This window comes from Hemiscyllium ocellatum, chromosome 30 (genome assembly GCF_020745735.1).
Source record: "Hemiscyllium ocellatum isolate sHemOce1 chromosome 30, sHemOce1.pat.X.cur, whole genome shotgun sequence".
Classification (NCBI taxonomy): Eukaryota; Metazoa; Chordata; class Chondrichthyes; order Orectolobiformes; family Hemiscylliidae; genus Hemiscyllium; species Hemiscyllium ocellatum.
In genome coordinates, this window is record NC_083430.1 from 9,564,877 (window position 1) to 9,587,293 (window position 22,417).

Consider the following 22,417-nt stretch of genomic DNA (forward strand, 5'->3'; position numbering starts at 1 on the left):
CAGCAAAAGTCATGTTTAAAGGAGCACAAACAATTGGAACTACAACTCTGGCACTGATAGGCTTTTGCATAGGTACTGGGGGTAACAAGGTACTGTACTGAGGTCAAGTAGAGGTTGGTAGCATGTTCATATATTTCATGGTCCAGTTCAACCAATGACTTTGTGTGATTAAAGAAAATGATAGTGTCACATTTACAGGTATAAACAAATATTAAGTTTGGCATTTGGATTGAGATGGTTGTGAATTAGCTGCAAGGCATATTTTAATGTCTGCCACGGCTCATTTGGTAGCACTGTCCTGCCTGGGTCACAGGGTTCGCTGTTCAAATCATAATTTAGAATTTGAGCTCAAAAATCAAGGCTAATATTCCATTGCAGCACCAAAGAAGTGCTGCAGTGTCAGACGTGAGGCATTTGGATGAGATGTTAATTTGAGGCACTTACTGCTTTCTCAGGTGGGTATAAGAAACTCATGGAATTAATTCATAGAAGAGCAGTGGAGTTATTTTAGCCATATTTTTAGCCAAAAGTTATTGCTCAATCAACATTACCAGAAAATATTGTCTGTTCATTATTAACATGATATTTGTGAGAGTTTGCTGTATGTAAATTGGCTGTTGAGTTTCTATCAAAACAGCAATGACTGTACCAAAAGTACTTAACTGCTTGCAAAACATTTGAAATGTCTGGCATTGTATAAATGCAACTCCTTTTCTGTGTCAAGATGTGCCTAACATTGTTGGTTTCTTCCAGGTCACAGAGGAGATCTGCCTTAAGTTCCCTCTGCATTGCTCAGTTTAATTGTTCCGGGAGCTTTACAGATTGCCATCCAGAATTTGAAATGCCATGTCACCCAGGACAATGTCTGATAACCTGCATGTATTGGACATATAATTTTCAATATGCTGGTAAGATTTTGATTTTGTTGTTTTTAGATTTTGTGATCTGTAAGAGTGCCAGTAGGGAGGTGCAGCATGATTGAATCTACATGGAATAAATATTGCATTTCATTACTGATGGTGCCATTTCTTCTATGGAGTACAGTTCAAGATGTAACCTTAATGAGGTAGTTGCTTCATGTCTCTGAGTATGTAATTACTTGCTTTTCTTTCCAGCCTCTCTGAAGCTGCCAAACTTTGAAAACCTTTGAAGCCTGCCACCCATTCAGTTGCACTTGCCAATATCAAAAGTGACCTGAAGTGCAGTACTCCCTCTCTGATTAGCTCACTTCCCTCAGTCTCCTAATGCAATCCAACACAAATGGTTTCTTAGTGCTATTGAACAAAGCCTCGAGAAACAAAAAGCCTTTGTTCAAACTCTCCTGAATCTGTTACTTATCAGAGCAATCTTCAGGGCACTATTAAATTGGGATAACTGCTCCACCACTGCACGCATTTTCATTTTGTACTTTTACTGGAGAATGAGCCAGCTCTCACTTCACTTAACCAAAAGAATGAACTAGTTGCTGACGAGATGCTGGAACATCCTGCTATTGCTGAAACATGAGTGGAGTTATCTCTTGTGTATTTACTTTCCTCTATTATCTGTCATTTGTTTTCAATCTTCACCTACTTTTCTTTACATTTACCAAGAAAATGAAAGCTCAGCACCATTTGAGTTGGGTACTCCTCAAATAACACATCAGCTGAAATGAAGTGAGTTTTGGTTCATATACAGTACAGCATACACATCAGCAAAATCCTGACGACCTGTTTCTGTACTGCAAGTTCTATCTACTCATAAAAACAAGCAGAAATTAATGTGCAATGTGTTCTACTTTTATTCCTAATCCAATTGCAAAATCACATGTTAAAATTACAGATTTTTATTCACATGTATGGAAATGCCATTAAATATATTCTCTACCCATGTACTGTACAGTTACATGTCAAATATATTCTCGATCCGTGTACTGTACAGTTACATGTCAAATATAATCTCGATCCGTGTACTGTACAGTTACATGTCAAATATTCACAGTTTTGTCAGAAAATAAGTTTGAGTACCTGATAAGAAATGTGCTCAGGTGTCAGCAACTGGGGTACAAACAAGTGATAAATCAGCAAGTTTTACGATTGATTGCTTGATGATTAGTATGTGTTTTTCTGTATATTCGTGGTCTCTCGCCTACAAATGTTTATCAGTGTCATTTTTGTATTCTTTACAAAACTTGAAAGGCTTAACTATCTGCCCAAAATGTCATCAATTTGCCAAAATTAAAACAGGGGGAAAAAAGCTTAATGCTCTAAATGATTTCTCATTCAGAATAACAATGTTGTCCATCTACAACATTTTACTACAGACCTCAATCCAGAATCTGAGTTTAACTGATTCATCTCTAATGCAGAGATGGATCAGTTCTGCTAGACTTACAGTTAAACAGCAGCAGCAAAAAATTGTGTTTAATCATAAAGTTTTTGATGATTTTCTGGTAAAGGAAATACCACTGGCAAGAACTAAACTTGTTGAAAGAAAGCACAACAGGAGGGGTATCTACAATCAGTCATTTCCATCACTCCAGTGAAATGTTTCTAAAGATAATCCATTTAATTCAACAGTAAACAATTTGCTCACTGAGACAACACTCGCTAATTTAAGAACTGGACATGCTGGAGGATGGTGCTCCTCCAAAATGTGAGCCTACCTTTCTTCTGGTACTGACAGATCCTACACTTGTAGCATTTTCAGATTCGCTTTCTATCTTAGTGTTTGAACAACTACCTTGTTTTCACTGTGATCTGATTTGGTGTCACTGTTCAACAAGTTAATGTACACTGTAGCTGCTTATATGTAGTTACACATTTCTTTATAAAATAACGTTGGAAATGACATAATTAAAACAAAAATATTTTGAAAACAGAAGAGTGTTGGAGTCTGACTTGGTCTAAATGACTTTCTAATATTTCTGCTTGTTAATTCTGACCATTGCATCACCAGGGTCATAGCTTTCAGGACTCCTACAAAAGTAATAGGAATACTCAGTGGAGGATATATTGCCCTATTTAAATCAGATGGTCAACAAGGAAAGACGAAGGAAAAAACTTATTCTTACGAATGAGTGACAGCTGCTTAAAACAGCACAGGTTAAACAAAATATTAAATCTTTCTACTTTGTGATACGTTCCATTTAAAACTCTTTGCAAAGCATACCAACATTAAATAATAAAAAGCAATGTTTAAATAATAGCATTAAACAAAAGGTCCAGCAATTCTTGATCCACATCAAAATGTACTTGAAAACCACTGTGAAAAAAAGACATGGCCTGTTACACATTGATGAGCTCACTGCCACTGACAATACCTGTTGGTCACTCCCTTGGCAAGCACAGAGCTTCAAATACACACACACTCACACAGCCTCTCATTATTGCACAACGTCTCATACACACTGTCCCACATTCAAACACATGCATGTTCCCTCACTGTCAAACACACATACAGACGCTTACTGATATAAAAACATTTTCATAGTCATAAAAACAATTGCTCAGATAGACTCATGAGCATAGATGAGTAAATAATTAACTTCTTAATAATAAACTGTTTTTACATATGGCTAAACTGAGATGTGGGATATTTGCCTGTTAAACCTTGGAAGCCTGTTCTATTGGAGAAATGCAATCAGCAGTGGTAGTCTGTTGAAAAGATGGGCTGAATTGCAGAGGAAAATAAGAAAATTTGCCAGTGGTCCTGGTCCCTGTATGGGTTTCAGTCACTAGTGGCAAACATCTCGATGCTACCAAGCAGTGACAGGTCTGTGTGCATATTTCACACACATTACACCAGCTCAGGTGTAAACAATGTTCAGTCTGAAACCTATTTTCAAGTACAGATGAAATTACAAAACATAAATTAAGGACCAATAACAGAAGAGTGCTTAGGATTTTTGACACTTCTTGTAAATGTTTAAAAACAATTAAAATATCAAGCTCAAAACACAAGTTTTAAATATCTCTAACTATTTTAAAGAAAAAGAACCAACATTTTTCTTCAATGAGGAATTCAAATTAAAAAATACTGACTTGTTCTCCATCCAGGAAAACATTCTCAAAAGAAAATTCACAAATGCTGACTTGACATATGTGACGTATCTGGATTTTAAATATATGTCTCTACACCAGCTGGGAGCATTCTCACACCTTCCGTCCATTTACTTTTCTTTCATTATTCCCAGAAGGATTTGACAACTGCAGCATGCCAAAAACTGAAATTTTACCCAGTATGTGCTTTCGACTGTCTCAATCTCTTTTGACATTATTTATATTAGCCATGCAAGCTTTAAGCAATCAAAATAACATTGTTTTAAAATAAAAGAAATCTGAAAACGATTGACAAGTTGAACCATTAAGGTGCTAGTACAACAATCAAAACTCCCCTAATTTATATCTAAAACAGCACAGCTTCTTTTTTTACGCAGTCCTGCCAATGAAACTCTCTTATTCTGTAGAGAATCTCTCCTTCTAAGATCAAATTTGAGTTTAATGATCATAATAGGTCTTGAATTGGTACATTTTTAACAAACATGGTTTAAACTACTAAAATAAGTTACCATTACAACAAGATAGATCAGTATATTAGTCTTAGTGAAAACGGCTTGTCATAAAGCTTTTAGCCAGTGATTTCCGTTGCCTACCTCATTATTGCAATCCCATTTAACACTTGATTTCTGCTGTGCATTTTTTATCTTATTCTTTCAATATTATGTTTCCTTTTCATATCACTAAAGGATTTTTATCAAACCTATCCAGTTGACTCATCCAACTACTTTATGATCCTATTTCCTGTCACTCCATTTGCTAAAATGCACTATTGGACCTTACGAGACTCTATCACTGCAGTATGAGAGAACGCCTGAGAACATTGTTGGACCTGACATGTGTCCATGTGTACATTTGTATAATGCTGATGATGGGTGGGACAATAGGGAGAGAACGAATGTGGTCTTGGAAGTTGGTGCAATTCTGCATCTATTCCAGTTTCATCATAAGAATTAAACCTAAAGGGAAAAATAGAAGTTGATCTATTTTGAAATGGAGCCTCAACTTGTTCCATTGTCACTTCATCAGCCAGCAAAGCTGAAAGGGGAACTCTAGGTTCTAGATTCAAGGTTCCACTGTGGCCAAGATGTTGAAAGTTATTGGGTATCTGAGGTGAGTGTAATGGAAGTGGACTAACAGATTGAGGAATATGTTCAGAACCTTCCTGACTTGCTGTGGTGTTATGTCGATTTTCATATGGACCCAGTTGGATCTGAAGCTCAGTGGCTAGACTGCTGTCACTAGTAGATAGAAGACAGTTTAAAACTTCAGCGCAGCAAGAGATTGTGGAGCGCAGATGGTTACAATCTTCATGTTGTGAAAATACGCTCACTGGTACATTTTGGAATAATTTATCCAGTTCTTTAATGTAGGTTTGCATGTCTTGTGAGTCCTGGGCATTCACAGCTCCATCAGCCTCTTGATCATTTATCGGTTCATTCCTTTCTATCTTTGACTCATCTTCCTGTTGAAGCGTTGAATTCAACTGGGTCTCACTGAATAGAAAGTTTTCAGGTAAGATGTCTGCTGGTTTAAAATGAGCTAACAGGTTTGTTTCAATGTTGAACATTTTACTTCTTGTCATGCTCTCACTTTCTTTCCCTGCAACATGATGTTCTTGCTCATTTGTGTCAAAGTCCTCATTTTGTCCATCATCCGCCCAGTCATCCAGAAAATCAGAAGCTCCAAATATATTTCCTATCCCATCTGACTCCTGATCTTGTCCAGTCCAGTAGGATGACTGACATATCTCAACAGCAAGGTTATCTGCTAAGTCAATAGAGGAGGACTGTTCTTCAGTGGACAATAGGTTTCCAGACAGCAAATCTAGTGGCTTGTCTTGACATTCCCTTGGTTGTGTGAAGGGCAAGGTGGATAATGTTGGCAGGGTGCATGGCTGGGCTCTCCATTTAGCTGAAGAGTAGTCAGAAAGGTGCTCTTTGCTGATGTTTTCAGTGCATTTTTGTCTACATTTGTTTTCTTGAAAGTACCTGTCAGCCCTTCCTCTACATTCATAAAGCTTCCTGAAGATACTTGATGAGTGTTGCTTCTTGGGGAAAGTTAACGCCAGCAACAGATCTGAGTGTGATGATTCCAAACCTGTTAAAGACAATAACAGAGTTCGGTAAAATATTTTCTTCCACAAACTTTAAATCCACTTTTCCTACAGATTGAACAGGACTATTTTTTTAAGAAGTCCACCATGACTTACTCTATTTCGTGTAGTTAAATGAAGTTAAACTGACTCTCAATTGTGAAGGGTGCTAAAATAAACGGAGGTTTCCTTTACTATACTCTCAGTTTGCTGACATTTGGACATTCTTCTCAGGCATCAGACACTTAAACCAAAACCCAGTAAAGCTAGTATGATAGAGGATTTAGAGGTAAAATCAATGACTGCAGATTCTGGATTAGAGCGGTGGTGGAAATGCACAGCAGTTCAGGCAGCATCCGTGAAGCAGGAAAACCGACATTTCGGGCAAAAGCCCTTCATCAGGAATAGAGGATTTAGAGGTGTGAAACCAACTTATAACACCGCAAGTGTGGAAATCACACACTCGCAAAACTTGTTAAAATACTGAACCAAACGTTCACCATTACAGTGGATGTTTCCACAAAATAAATCATTCATGGATGTGTTTTGTTTAAGGAACAGCAAGGAAAGCTTTGGAATTAAAACTAGTGAAAGCTAGAAAATGGCTGCCAATGACTGAATATACAGGCAAAAAAAGGAAAGCTGAGTGATCAGAAACTAGTATCAAGGGAGGTTGAGAAGGGACTGACTCTATGGGCTTGCAGAGTCTGGGCAGTTGGTAGTCAGATTCAGAAGCAGTGACATATGATTGTTGGCAGTAGTAATTGTTTTCTGGGAAGATTTCATCCATGGCGGCCAGAGAAGAGGAAGTTGAAAAATGCTGGAGTGGGGCAAGATTTTACAGGTGTAACAAGTGGTGGAAAGTTTTAAGCACAATGAAACAGTGGACAGAAATGGCTCGTCAGTTCCCTGTTTTAGTAGCTGGTGAGGCTATTCAATAAATTAAGTTTAATTGCAGGATCAGGTTGAGCAGTCGGTGGAAATATATTCACAACATGGTACATGAAAGAAACAATGTAAGAAAAATATAATAACAGACCAAACACAGAGGTAGAGCTCACATCAAAACTACCTTCATAGTGGAGAGGCACAAAATAGAATAGTGCAGCCAGGCAGAATGCCATCAAAAAGGAGAAAGAGTTGTTGTCAGTGAACCAAGGTTTAGTCAAAGCTTAAAATGTGTTGCTGGTTAAAGCACAGCAGGTTAGGCAGCATCCAAGGAATAGGAAATTCGACGTTTCGGGCATAAGCCCTTCATCAGCCCTTCATCATTAGTCAAAGCTTGGATACTAACATTCAGAACCAAGATGAAGGAAACTGTTTTGTTCATTTTAATGGGTGAGGACATAGGTAGGAGAAACTGGTGTGGGGCCATCAGAGTGGAGACAGAATAAAAGATCATGGGATGAAGAGGAAAATAGAAACAGAAGTAGAAAGGATTAGATTAGATTAGATTACTTACAGTGTGGAAACAGGCCCTTCGGCCCAACAAGTCCACACCGACCCGCCGAAGCGCAACCCACTCACACCCCCACCCCCACATTTACCCCTTACCTAACACTACGGGCAATTTAGCATGGCCAATTCACCTGACCCGCACATCTTTGTGACTGTGGGAGGAAACCGGAGCACCCGGAGGAAACCCACGCAGACACGGGGAGAACGTGCAAACTCCACACAGTCAGTTGCCTGAGTCGGGAATTGAACCCGGGTCTCAGGCGCTGTGAGGCAGCAGTGCTAATCACTGTGCCACCGGATCTTCCATGAAGCTGAAACGACTGCAATGAGAGGTGGATGTAGATCCAGCTGAGGTAACCAAATTGAAGCAGAGGATGTCCATGAGGCTTACACAATGGAAGGGATTTAGTGGGATAGTAGAAAGAAAGTTAAGTGCTTGGTAAGATACATGGCTATTATAAACTGTTATAAGATTTATAATAAGTTTATGGCTACCACAAGGGGACACAGTTTTAAAGTGAGGGTTGATAGATATAGAACAGATGTCAGATGCAATTTCTTTACTCAGAGTAGTAGGGGTGTGGTTCGCACTGCCTACAACAGTAGTAGATTCACCAACTTTAAGGGCATTTAAATGGTCACTGGATAGGCATATGGATGAGATTGAAATAGTGTAGGTTAGATAGCTTCAGATTGGTTTCACAGGTCAGCACAACATCAAAGGCTGAAGCCTGTACTGCGCTGCAATGTTCTATGTTCTGTTCTAAGATGGCATGAAGATGTGTGACCCAAATATCAATCTATAACATCACTGACTGAACCAACACACATCTACTCGAACATTTGAAAATCATGTTTTCCAAAACAACGATACTGGATACAACAGTTGCATTCATAAGGAAAGAGAAGTTTGGATGGAGAAAACCAGTCTACAATATTTTCGCAGAGTTTACATGATCCAGTTTTGTATGATAAAGCCACTAAGTTCTGAATATAAAGGTACTGAGATAACTTTCCAGAGGAGCAATTGCCTTTTGCCCTCTCTCTGAAGTCTCTCTCGTCAAAACTGTGCAAGTTGAAGACACTCAAAGGCACCATCACCTCTCATGAAGGGTTCCTAAAGATTTCAGAATCTATCTTATTGATTTTAGAAAAGGGACTTGAGTCAATTTGATGCAGGGAGACATCCCAGTGCCAACAGTCTGTGTATGCTGACAGTGTTCAGCTACAAATTATCATTTGGAACAATCCATGAATAATTATTTTTCTATTCATTCAAGGGTTTGGACCAGCACTGATTACCCATCCCTAGTTGCCCTTGAGAACATAGTGGCAACCTGCATCCTTGAACTGCTCTAATTCATTTGGTGTAAGTACACCAACAGTGCTGTTACGAAGGACTTTCCAAGATTTTGACCCAGTGACTGTGAAGGAATGGTAATATATTTCCAAGTCAGGGTGGTGATTGGCATGGAGCAGAATTTTTCGACGATGGTGTTCCCATGTATCTGATGTTCTTGTATTCCTAGACAGTAGTAGTTGTGAATTTAGAAGGTACTGTCTAAGGAGCCTTGGTGAGTTTCTGCACCTTGTAATTGGAACATGGTCCTGCTATTGTGTATTGGCTGCAGGGAGGGTGAATATGAATGTGGTGCCAATCAAGTGGCTATTTTGTCCTGAATGATGTCAAACTTCTTGAGTATTGTTGGAACTGCTCCCATCCAAGCAATATTCCATAGGTAATACTCCATCCCACCCCTAACTTGTGCCTTGCAGGTGGTCTCCATGATTTGGAGAGGCAGGAAATGAGTGAATCACTGCAGCATTCCTTGCCCTTGTAACCATAATATTTTTATAGTTTGTCCAATTCTATTTCTGGTCAATATTAAGCGCCACCATTTTGTAGCTGAAGGATTCAGTGATGGAAATGCCATTCAATGTCAAGGGGTGATTGTTAGATTTTCTTTTTTGGTAATGGTTACTACCTGCAACTTTTGTAGCATGAATGTTACTTGCCACTTGTCAGCCCAAATCTGGATACCATCCAGGTCTTGCTGCATTTGGACATGGAATTACTTCAGTATCTGAGGAAGTCACAATTGGAATACTGTAAAATCATCAGCAAACATCCCGACTTCTGATCTTACGATGTAGGGAAGGTCATTGATGACATAGCTCAGACACTTCAGCCTTGGATGGTACCCTAAGGAATTAAGGGGATCTTATGGTGATAGTGGCCCTACCTCTGAGGCAAGAAGCTCAAGTTCAAGTCCCACCTGCTCCAAAGGTAATAACATTGCTACATAGGTTGACTGGAAAATATTAACCCTAAGAAATTTCTGCAATGATGTCCAGGAGTTGATATGACTGACCTTCAAAAGCCACTACCATCATGCTTTGTGTTAAGTATGGTCCCAACCAGTGAAGAGTTTGCACTGTTGTAATGGGTATCCTTTCCACACTGTAATTAATCTAATCTAATCTAATTACAGATGGGGATATTTGTGGAGCCTTCTCCTCCTCCTCCTGAGTTGTAATATCGATTTTCCCATATTTGGGGTATGTTTTGTGTGGAGGTGTGTTAGATTGTATGTGTATTGATTTACCTGGTGCAGAGCTGAAAATGTGTTGCTGGTTAAAGCACAGCAGGTCAGGCAGCATCCAAGGAATAGGAAATTCGACGTTTCGGGCCAGAGCCCTTCATCAGGAATGAGGAGAGGGTGCCAGGCAGGCTAAGATAAAAGGTAGGGAGGAGGGATTTGGGGGAGGGGTGATAGAGATGTGATAGGTGGAAGGAGGTCAAGGTGAGGGTGATAGGCCGGAGTGGGGTGGGGGCGGAGAGGTCAGGAAGAGGATTGCAGGTTAGGAGGGTGGTGCTGAGTTCAAGGGAATCGACTGAGACAAGGTGGGGGGAGGGGAAATGAGGAAACTGGAGAAATCCGAGTTCATCCCTTGTGGCTGGAGGGTTCCCAGGTGGAAGATGAGGCGTTCTTCCTCCAACCGTCGTGTTGTTATGTTCTGGCGATGGAGGAGTCCAAGGACCTGCATGTCTTCGGTGGAGTGGGAGGGAGAGTTAAAGTGTTGAGCCACAGGGTGGTTGGATTGGTTGGTTTGGGCGTCCCAGAGGTGTTCCCTGAAGCGTTCTGCAAGTAGGCAGCCTGTCTCCCCAATGTAAAGGAGGCCACATCGGGTGCAGCGGATGCAATAGAAGATGTGTGTGGAGGTGCAGGTGAATTTGTGGCGGATATGGAAGGATCCCTTGGGGCCTTGGAGAGAAGTAAGGGAGGAGGTGCATTTGCACATCATCTATTGCATCCACTGCACCCGACGTGGCCTCCTCTATATTGGGGAGACAGGCCGCCTACTTGCAGAACGCTTCAGGGAACACCTCTGGGACGCCCGAACCAACCAACCCAACCACCCAGTGGCTCAACACTTTAACTCTTCCTCCCACTCCACCGAAGATATGCAGGTCCTTGGACTCCTCCATCGCCAGAACATAACAACACGACGGTTGGAGGAAGAGCGCCTCATCTTCTGCCTGGGAACCCTCCAGCCACAAGGGATGAACTCGGATTTCTCCAGTTTCCTCATTTCCCCTCCCCCCACCTTGTCTCAGTCGATTCCCTTGAACTCAGCACCGCCCTCCTAACCTGCAATCCTCTTCCTGACCTCTCCGCCCCCACTCCGGCCTATCACCCTCACCTTGACCTCCTTCCACCTATCACATCTCCATCGCCCCTCCCCCAAGTCCCTCCTCCCTACCTATTATCTTAGCCTGCTGGACACACTCTCCTCATTCCTGATGAAGGGCTCTGGCCCGAAACGTCGAATTTCCTGTTCCTTGGATGCTGCCTGACCTGCTGTGCTTTAACCAGCAACACATTTTCAGCTCTGATCTCCAGCATCTTGCAGACCTCACTTTTTACTCGAAGATTTTATCTGGTGCAGCCTTGTTCTGCACTGTAACAATTCAGTGAAACTTAGTTTTTATATCTGTATATATTTGCATAGTCTGAACTGTTTTGTTGATAAACTTTGCATCTTTGCTTGAGTAAATTTTATTTGAAATAAATGAATTATTTATTAACTTGTTTTAACTAAAAGAAATTTGGCCAACTTGTTTCTGATACAGAATTAAATAGTTTAATATCTATACATCACCATCAATTTTAAATTCACACATTTTATGACCATTGTAGCAACAGGAGTAGGAAAGGAATCAATTCACCCCATTAACCTCAGTCATAATAAAGGTTAAAATGAGTTTGGAAAAGATAATGCAACTGAGTTTTTTCAAACATGAGAACAGTGTAAGTGAACCTTAACAGCTACAACATTACAAAAACAAAAATCAAAGATTAATAACTATGACGATATCAAAAAGTGAGTGGGTGACAGTCCTGCCTCTGAATCAAATGGTCATGTGTTTAAATCTCACACCAGAAACTTGAGCACATAATCTAGGCTGACCCCTCAATGTAGTGCTGCTCTGTTGGAGGATGTGTTTCAGATGAAATGTTAATGACTTATTCTATTTCATCTCTGAGATGAATGGTAAAGTTCATACGGCATTATTTTCAAGAAGAACAGAGTGGTTCTCTCCAGTCCCCAGCTCAATATTTATCCCTCAGTCCACATCAATGAAACAGGTGATCTGGTCAGTTATCTCTTTGCCAGTTGTCAGCCAGTTGCTGTGCACAAAATGGCTGCCACAAATGGGTAGTCCTATGGAAACAGCTACATAAATGCAAGTTTGTTTCTCTTCATGCAAAATGTGAGAAATATCTAGTTCGTGATACCCATGTTGCAATCAATATCCTTTCTTACCTGGGCCACTGAGAGGCGGCAGCCTGGATGGAATTTTCTGTAACGCAGGAAGAGGTATGAGATACATGCTGTTAGGTGACTTCCGCTTAAGTACCACAGAACCATACTTCTGCCGGCTGTTTAAATATGAGTAATATAAGGAGTAAGGGCAGACATCTCCTCTCGTAGCAGGTTTAAAACGTACAAGGCACATTTCCTAGAGGACAATAAACATTATAAAAATATCATTAAATCACTGACAGAGCATTTTCTTGAATATAGAACATAGAACAGTACAGCACATTACAGGCCCTTCAGCCCTCGATGTTGTGCTAGCCGTTTATCCTAATCTAAGATCAGACTAACCTATATACCGTTCATTGTACTATCTTCCATATGCCTATCCAAGGGTTGCTTAAATGTCGTTAATGTATCCAGCTCTACTAGCACTGCTAGCAGTGCATTCTACATACCCGCCACTCTCTGAGTAAAGAATCTACCTCTGACATCTCTCCTAAACCTTCCACCAATTACCTTAAAATTGTGCCCCCTCATGACAGACATTTTCGCCATGGGAAAGAGTCTCGGGCTATCCTCTCTATCTATGCCTCTCAACATCTTATACAGTTCTATCAAGTCAACTCTCATCCTTCTTCGCACCAATGAGAAAAGCCTTCAACCTGTCTTCATAAGACATGCCCTCCAGTCCAGGCAGCATCCTGGTAAATCTCCTTTGCACCCTCTCGAAAGCTTCCACATCTTCCCTATAATGAGGTGACCAGAACTGAACACAATATTCCAAGTATGGTCTAACCAAAACTTTATAGAGCACAGCAATCCTCATGGCTCTTAAAGTAGAGTGTGTGGTGCTGGAAAAGCACAGCAGATCAGGCAGCATCTGAGGAGCAGGAGCATCAATATTTTGGACAAAAGTCGTTCATCAGGAATTTTGCCTGAAATGTTGGTTCTGCTGCTCCTCGGATGCTGCCTGACCTGCTGTGCTTTTCCAAAACCACACTCTCAACTCTGATCTCCAGCATCTGCATCCTCCTCATGGCTCTTAAACGCAATCCGCCGGCTAATGAAAACCAACACACTATACGCCTTTTTAACAACCCTATCAATCTGAGTGGCAACTTTGAGGGATACATGGACGCAGACCCCAAGATCCCTCTGTTCCTCCACACTGTGAAGAATCCTGCCTTTAACCATGTATTCTGCATTCAAATTCAACCTTCCAAAGTTAAGCACTTCACACTTTTCCAGGTTGAACTCCATCTGCCACTTCTCAGCCCAGTTCTACATCCTGCCAATGTTGCAACCTACAACAGCCCTCCACACTATCCACAACTCAGCAACCTTTGTGTCATCGGCAAAATTACTAACCAATCCTTCCACTTCCTCATCCAAGTCATTTATAAACAATCACAAAGAGCAGAGGTTCCAGATCCGATCCCTGCGGCTAATATAATTACCTTCAAAAGGAACACAGGAAGATAAGGAGGAGGAGGAGGTCATTCAACCTCTCTAATTTTCTGTCATTCAATTAGGCCATGGATGAGTTGCACTTCAACTTAATTTGCCTATCTTTATTATAGAGCAATACAACTGTACAGCATAGAAACAGACCCTTTGGTCCAACACGCCACTGCTCACCACATATCCTAAATAAATCTAGTCCCATTTACCAGCATTTAGCCCATTTTCCTATAAACCCTTCCTGTTCATTTACCCAGCCAGATGCCTTTTAAATGTTGTAATTGTACCAGCCTCCACCACTTCCTCTGGCAGCTCATTCCATACTCACATCACACTCTGCAGGAAAAGGTTGTCCCTCGGCTCCCTTTTAAATCTTTCCCCTCTCACCTTAACCCTATGCCCTCTTGTTTTGGACTGCCCCATCCCGGGGAAAAGAACTTGGTTATTTACCCTATCCATGCCCTTCATGACTTTATAAACCTCTATAAGGTCACCCCTCAGTTTTCAACATTTCAGGGAAAACAGTCCCACCCTTTTCAGCATCTCCCTACAGCTCAAACCCTCCAACCCAAGGCAGCATCCTTGTAAATCTTTTCTGAACCCTTTCACGTTTCACAACATTCTTTCTATAGCAAGAGGACCAAAAGTGAATGCAGTATTCCAAAATGTTAGTTCTTTAAAATTGAATCATGAAATGGGTTGTTTTTAATGTGCAATTTTTATATAGTGGAAGGTCATAGAAGAACATAACTATTGCAATAAACAAGAAATAATTGTATGAGCATTTGTATTTTGCTTGTTCTTACATCTTGAAACCTCTGTAAAGTCACTGGACTATAATCCAGAGAGTCAAGCTAACACTCTAAAGATACAGTGTCAAACTGCACAGCAACACTTGGAATTTACATTCAATTAATAAGATCTGAAATTAAAAAGCTAGTCTCAGTAATGATGATCACAAAACCCATAAAAATCTAGTTTATTAATGTCCTTTAGAGAAGGAAATCTGCCATGCTTACTTAGTCTGGCCTACATGTGACACCAGATTCCAGAAAAGTGACTTCCTTCTAACTGCCCTCTGAACCAGCCTGACAAGCCGATCAGTTCAAGGACAATTAGGGAATGAGCAACAAATGCTGGCTTTGCAAGTGATGCCCACATTCCAAATAAAGAACAAAAATAAGGAACAAAGAGCAACTTAATCACAGCAGGCATATTTAGCCAACTGATTAAAGTGGAGAAACAGAATTTATTTGTACGATTACGTGGAGTACGTCGTGTAAGAGCACCTTGTACGATTTTAAATCGGGTTTAGTTGCTGGGCTGATCTAGTATCACACTTTCTTTGGTAAACAGTCAGAAGAAAATACATTTACTACAAAATTAGTGCCTTTTCTTCCAAATTCTGAATTTAAAACTGGGTTGAAATTTAATTAATGCAATAATATTTTATTGAATAAAGGAACGGTTTCATCTAAAGTCACTTAGAACTAAACAACTAAATGAACTTACATTCATTTGAGCTTTTCACTTCAGAAATCTGAAAACACATCATATTCAATGATGTACCATCAAATTGTAATTACTACTCTTGTTTGGAAGTGCGGGTACAATTAGTACACAAGGTCACATGATCAGCAATGTGGTAGATGACCAGCAACGTACTTTAAGTATTCTCTTGGTTGGGGTGGGGAGGAAAGAGTTATAATGTCTATAAAGACAGCATTTTCAGCACTGCCAAATGCACGGCACTCCCACAGTTAACAGACTGCAGACAGCAGGGCACTGAAGGGGGACTTGAACTCACAACCTCATGACTCAAAGTAAAAATGACACCACTGAGCCAAAAATAACACCTCACACCCCACTGGGCTGAGGAGAAAATAAATTGCTTACCCTTGTAATTGGGAGTGTAAAATGTTGTCACAAAAAAATAGCAATTTAAAATCATGACCTAAAGAGAAGACATTTTGAATTTGCATTCAAATGAGCAGTTGGAATTTACCAATTCTCCTCCTTCTGAGCTTGGAATGCCCTCAAGAATGATTGAACCACAAATGTATCCTTTCATACGCAAACAAAAGATGCTTTAAACTCAGTCTGGAGAACTTCAATGTACTCAGTACCTAAATTTCTTTTGGGACAGAGCTCTAGATTTCCACAACCTTTTGTAATTGTGCACATTATATAAGTCAATGAGTTTGAGTTTGTTTTTGATTGTTGCAACCTTTTTTTAATTAGATTAGATTAGATTAGATTCCCTACAGTGTGGAAACAGGCCCTTCGGCCCAACCAGTCCACACCGACCTTCCGAAGAGCAACCTACCCAGACCCATTTCCCCCTGACTAATGCACCTAACAGAACGGGCAATTTAGCATGGCCAATTCACCTTACCTGCACATCTTTGGACTGTGGGAGGAAACTGGAGCACCCAGAGGAAACCCATGCAGACACAGGGAGAATGTGCAAACTCCACACAGACAGTCACCCGAGGGTGGGATCGAACATGGGACCCTGGTGCTGTGAGGCTGCAGTGCTAACCACTGAGCTACCGTGCCACCCATTAGAATAAGCTTGGGCTTTGACAAAGATTCTCTCCTTCCAAATGTGCCCACTCCAATCACAAGCCGCAATGACTATTCCAAAGTGGAGTGAGTGGTCTTAAAGACAAAGCAATATGCTTTAAAATTAGCTTGGAGCCCCTGGGCAGGATGGGGTCAGGCTCAGAATTGTGAGATGCAATTTTAGCTCAGATACTAAAGTAAATTACTAAGAAAGAAAATAATTAATAACAGGGTCATGCTGCTAGGAACATTGATGGAGGCTAGAATCTGGACTCATTTAAAGAAAAGCTTGATGCTATAGTGAGACTTTGATAGTGTTGCCATTCTGGAACAATGAGGCCAAGTGGATCAAAGTCGAAAGAACCTGCTTCATTTAAACTCATCTTGAGAATGCATTCCAATTTTACTGAGCATTTATTCATTTATTTTGAGAATATCACAATTCAAATGGAAAACACAGTACGTTTTGATGCCCATTGCTTTGCTCCTTGTGATTCTAAGCTGTCAATCCGAGCTTTTTTTGCAAAGCTAACAGTTCTGCTGTTTTCTTCTCAATTAATTTAAAAAAAAGTTAAGACATTAAGGTCATAGAACAGAATAAATGGCTTTTTAAACCTTTTTGGCCTCAAACTGGACATGAAAAAGCTGCACCTGATTAAATTCCAAACAAAATCAGTTTTCTCCTCAAGTTCAATCTGATCCAACTTTCCATTTATAAGTAGCTGTAGGAAATGCAGGATTGAACACTTCATGTTACTTTACAAAACAATCCTACTCCTCCAACACTGATTTTTGCTAAAAGCAATTCCAAAGAGGTATCCAAGAATCCAGAGTTTGAGCATGTTAGGTATGGATGCATCAGATGTAACATTGCAGAGTCTCTCTCTCTCCAGGAAGCTAATAAATTTATGTCTGCAGTCAACCTTTGGTTATATGTCCTTATTTTTAAAAAAATGTAAAGTACAATATGTCCATAGCAAATCTGGAGTTTTATAATCTGTGGCCATAACAATATCCAGCATATCTCTCCAGCCTTCAGGGCTACTCTAATCCTACCTGAAACTGTGTTGCTGGAAAAGCACAGCGGGTCAGACAGCATCCAAGGAGCAGGAGAGTCGACGTTTCGGGCATTAGCGGACCCCACCCCCAGAGATATATTTCCCTCCCCTCTCCTACCAGCGTTCTGAAAAGACCACTCCCTCCGTGACTCCCTCGTCAGGTCCACACCCCCCAGCAACTCAACCTACACTCCCGGCACCTTCCCCTGCGACCGCAAGAAATGCAAACTTGCGCTCACACCTCCCCCCTTACTCCCCTTCAAGGCCCCAAGGGATCCTTCCATATCCGCCACAAATTCACCTGCACCTCCACACACATCATTTACTGAATCCGCTGCACCCGATGTGGCCTCCTCTATATTGGGCAGACAGGCTGCCTACTTGCAGAACGTTTCAGGGAACACCTCTGGGACACCCGGACCAACCAACCCAACCACCCCGTGGCTCAACACTTCAACTCCCCCTCCCACTCCGCCAAGGACATGCAGGTCCTTGGACTCCTCCATCGCCAGACCATAGCAACACGACGGCTGGAGGAAGAGCGCCTCATCTTCCACCTAGGAACCCTCCAACCACAAGGGATGAACCTAGATTTCTCCAGTTTCCTAATTTCCCCTCCCCCCACCTTGTCTCAGTCAAATCCCTTGAACTCAGCACCGCCCTCCTAACCTGCAATCTTCTTCCTGACCTCTCCGCCCCCACCCCACTCCGGCCTATCACCCTCATCTTGACCTCCTTCCATCTATTGCATTTCCAACGCCCCTCCCTCAAGTCCTTCCTCCCTACCTTTTATCTTAGGGCCTGCTGGACACACTTTCCTCATTCCTGAAGAAGGGCACATGCCCGAAACGTCGATTCTCCTGCTCCTTGGATGCTGCCTGACCTGCTGCGCATTTCCAGCAACACATTTTTCAGCTCTGATCTCCAGCATCTGCAGTCCTCACTTTCTCGTACCCTAATCCTACCCCAGGAATCTCTTTGTCTTCGGTCTGAATGTTCATTGAGAATCTTTGAACCTCCTTGCCACACGGAGTTGTGCAACAAGAGCCTTTGTGCATATTTAAGGCTAAGATATATTGTTGGTCAATAGGGGAATCAAGGGTTGTGAGTAAAAGGCAGGAAAGTGGACGTGAAGAATGTTGGATAAACCATGATCCTATGATTGGTGGAGAAGACTCAAGCGGCCAAATGGCTTACTCCTTACTCTGTGAATTTTTATGGATTTACGGATTGTGTGATATTGAAAGAATGTTTCTTCTTATGAGAAAGCCTAGGACTAGGGATATGGTTTTAAAATAAGGGTTCACCCATTTAAAACGGATCAGAAAACATTTTCTTCACTCAGAGGGTTCAGAATCTTTAGAATTCCCTTCCTCAAAGGGTAGCAGATGCAGAATCTTTAATATTTTTAAGGCGCAATTAGATTATTCTCTAAATACTGGTGTGGATATGCAGGAGTGTAAAGTTGAGATTAAAATCAGATCAGGCCTGAATCTCAGAGCAGGCGCAAAGAACTGAGTGGCTTTTAGTCTCAATCTTCATCCGTCTGTTTGAAATTCTCTCATCAAAGGAAGTAGTTTCGCCATATCTATCCTACCCAATCCTTTTAACATTTTAAGCACCTCAGTCAGATTACTCCTCAATGTTCCAGACACAAGGGAATACATATCAGGTTATCTCATCTCTTCTCATGATTAAACCTAATCCCAGTATTATTTGGGTGAATTTGTACTGCTCCGACTCCAATATCTTTCCTGAATAGTTCCAGGGATGAGATACTTCCTGGAAATGTGATGAAGGCAGGTTCAATGGAGGCATTTAAGAGGTCATTGGACAATTATTTTGATGAAAACAACATGCAAGAGTATGGGAGAAATTGGTACTAGTTAATAATGCACATTTGAATAGCCAACATAGTCCAGATGGGCTGAATGGCTTTGTTCTGGCCCAAATGAACTCAGTACTCCGAATCAGCCAAGGCTGATGTACAGGTGAAGCACAGTTTGGACAATTTAAGGTCTCCCCTAAAAGGAAGCAATGGCCTAGTGGTGTTATCGCTGGACTGTTAATCCAGACACCTAGGTAATGTTCTGCAGACCCAGGTTTAAATCTCGTCACAGCAAATGGTGGAATTTGAATTCAATAAAAATTTGGAATTAAGGGTCTGATGATGACCATGAATCCATTGTCGATTGTTGGAAAAACCCACTTGGTTCATTAACATCCTTTAAGGAAGGAAAATGCCATCCTTACCTGGTCTGGCCTACATATGACTCCAAACCCACAGCAATGTGGTTGACTCTTAACTACCCTCTGAGCAATTAGGGATGGGCAATAAATGCTGGCAATGTCCGAGTCCCATGAATGAATTTTTAAAAATGCAATTTCAGCTCCTTGCAGTTAAAGCCCAACATTCAATTTGCATCTTTGGGGTTTTTATTTACACCTGTGTACTCATTTAATGATTTGCATGCATGAAATCAAATTCTTTGCTCTTCTAGCATTTCTAGTTCCTCACCATTTGGAAAATATCATGATTTATCTTTCTTACACATAAGTTGAGGTTGAGTGGTGACATTAAAGAAGTTTATAAATTCATGACAGGCATGGTCTGCTTTCCAGGGAAGGGGAGTCCAAACCTAGAGGGCATAGATTTAAGGTGAGAGGGCAAAGATTTCAAAAAAGCAACTTTATCATGCAGATAAATGTTACAATTGTACAAGTGTATATAGAATGAACTGCCAGAGGAAGTGGTGAAGGCTGGTACAGTTACAATATTTAAAAGGCAACTGGATGTGTAAACGAACAGAAAGAGTTTAGAGGGAAATAGGCCAAATGCTGGCAAATGGTACTAATTTAGGATATCCGATTAGCATGGACGAGTTGGACCAAAAGGTCTGTTCCGTGCTGTACATCTCTATGACTATGATTCTAAGTTGATGATCTCACACTTGCTTGCTTAAACTCTATTTATAGAATCCCTAGTGTGGAAACAGGCCAATCTGCCCAATGGATCCATACCGAGCCTCCAAAGAACATCCCACCCAAACCCATCCCCCTATCTTATCCCTGCACTCCCCATGGCTAGTACATCTAACCTACATATCCTTGAACAGTATGGGTAATTTACATGGCCAATCCACCAAACTTGCACATTTTTGGATTGTGGAAAGGACCCGAAGCACCTGGCGAAAACCCACGCAGGCATGAGGGGAATGTGCAAACTCCACATAGACTGTTACCCGAGGGTGGAATTGAAGCTGGGTCCCTGGTATTGTGAGGTAGCAGTGCTAACCATTAAGCCACCAAAAGCACTTGCGTGGACCTGTTGCGATTCATTTCTAGCGCATGGACAGTAGACCTTCTGACGGTAGGGACACTGTCAATACCCCACTGCATTTATGTTTGATATAGTCTTGTCCATTAATTTTTCAAGCCCAAGGTCATTATAGAATCAAATGTTTTCTTCAAAGATTCATTAATTTAACAACACAAAGTACGTACCAACTGAGAAGATTCAGATTGGTGATAATTGAAACTCTCAAAATACAGAAAGCTGTAAACCTGTGTCAAACATGAAAGCTAAGACTCAATATCCACAATATTCAATAGTTAATGATTGGGTGACACACATCTGGATTGTAGGCAAGTCTCCAATACTAAGAAAAAGCTACAAGCAATTGGTCACAAAAATCTGAAGGTAAGTATAGTCAGTCAATCCTGTTTAATCCGAAACTCTGCAGAACTCTTTAGAATTCTCAACCATCCAAATGTTTATCAAGGACTGATTTACAGCAGTGCAATCTCCATTCGTTAAACATGAAGGCTCATGTTGTAACTTTGATACTTAAGCAAGGGAACAGAGCAGTTTTGTAATGTTCTTGTTTTCTTGAAAACTGACAACACTTGTTTTGTCAAGGAAGAAACACTTTCCAAAATGAGCAACTAAAGGTCAGAGCTTCCTCAGTTGCCTCACTCCTTCAATATTTTCTGTTATTGACATAACCTAGAATTAGATCCCCTCTGGGTTAGTAGCTACTTGACTTTCTCAGTCTATCTCATTTATACTGGTTGCTGTTGTAAGGCTTCCCCATAATTCAATGTGTTGACCCAAATTTCATTGCAATCTCTTGGTCTACTTTCCCTCAGTGAAAAGACGTTTAAAGGGTCACTTTATACAATCAGAGTCTAAACACAATAGAATAAGGCCACTCAATCCTTCATCTGTGATAACTCTTTAGATGTGTTATTCAATTAGTGCTACTTCTGGCTCTTTCCCAATAGCGATGCAATTTTCTTCCCTCAACATATTTATCCAAATCCCCTTTTCATGTCACCACTGAATCTGCTTCCACCACCCTTTCAGATATTGAAATCCAGACAATAACCCAAATAAAAGTCTCCTCACGGGACCATTTGTTATTTTTCTAATGACCTCAAATCTGTTCCCTCTGGTAACACTTACTCTGAGCATTCACCTATGTCAGTCCCAGCTCCTGCGGATGTACATATTACAACAGCAATTCATTTCCGATTAGCTTTTCATGATTCCCAAGTGTTACAGTGCAGTTTACATGTTTACGGTAAAAACATCACCCTCGTCCCGGAGGATCTTAGGGCTTCTCTCTCATTCGAGGTAAACAACTGGTTTAGCCTGAGGATCACAATTCAGGCAAGGGCTGAGCTTCAGAAGGCAGGACTTTCATGGGGACCTCAGCCAGTACACGAATTGAACCCATGCAGTTGGCACCACTCTGCATTGCAAACCAGCTATCCAGACAACTAACCAAACCAACCCTTTCACATAGTACACATTTATTAAGGAGAATAATTCCTCCCTTCTGAAACAGTACAGTGATGTGTTCCTCAGTACAAGTCCCTGTACATGTATAATGTATAAATGAATGGAAGCAATT

The 22,417-nt window shown here is 41.0% G+C and overlaps 1 long non-coding RNA gene across 5 annotated transcripts in view; it reads left to right on the forward strand.

Annotated features, from left to right (window-relative positions):
* Positions 1 to 248: 248 nt before the first annotated feature.
* LOC132829924 (uncharacterized) overlaps positions 249 to 22,417 on the forward strand; it is a 220,072-nt gene continuing 197,903 nt past the window's right edge. For 2 of the 5 annotated variants that reach the window (XR_009646284.1, XR_009646282.1), the window contains exons 1-2: positions 249 to 455; positions 754 to 908. This is a non-coding gene — a long non-coding RNA (uncharacterized LOC132829924). The remainder of the gene's footprint in view (positions 456 to 753; positions 909 to 22,417) is intronic. The other 3 variants (XR_009646283.1, XR_009646285.1, XR_009646281.1) reach the window with 3 other exon arrangements.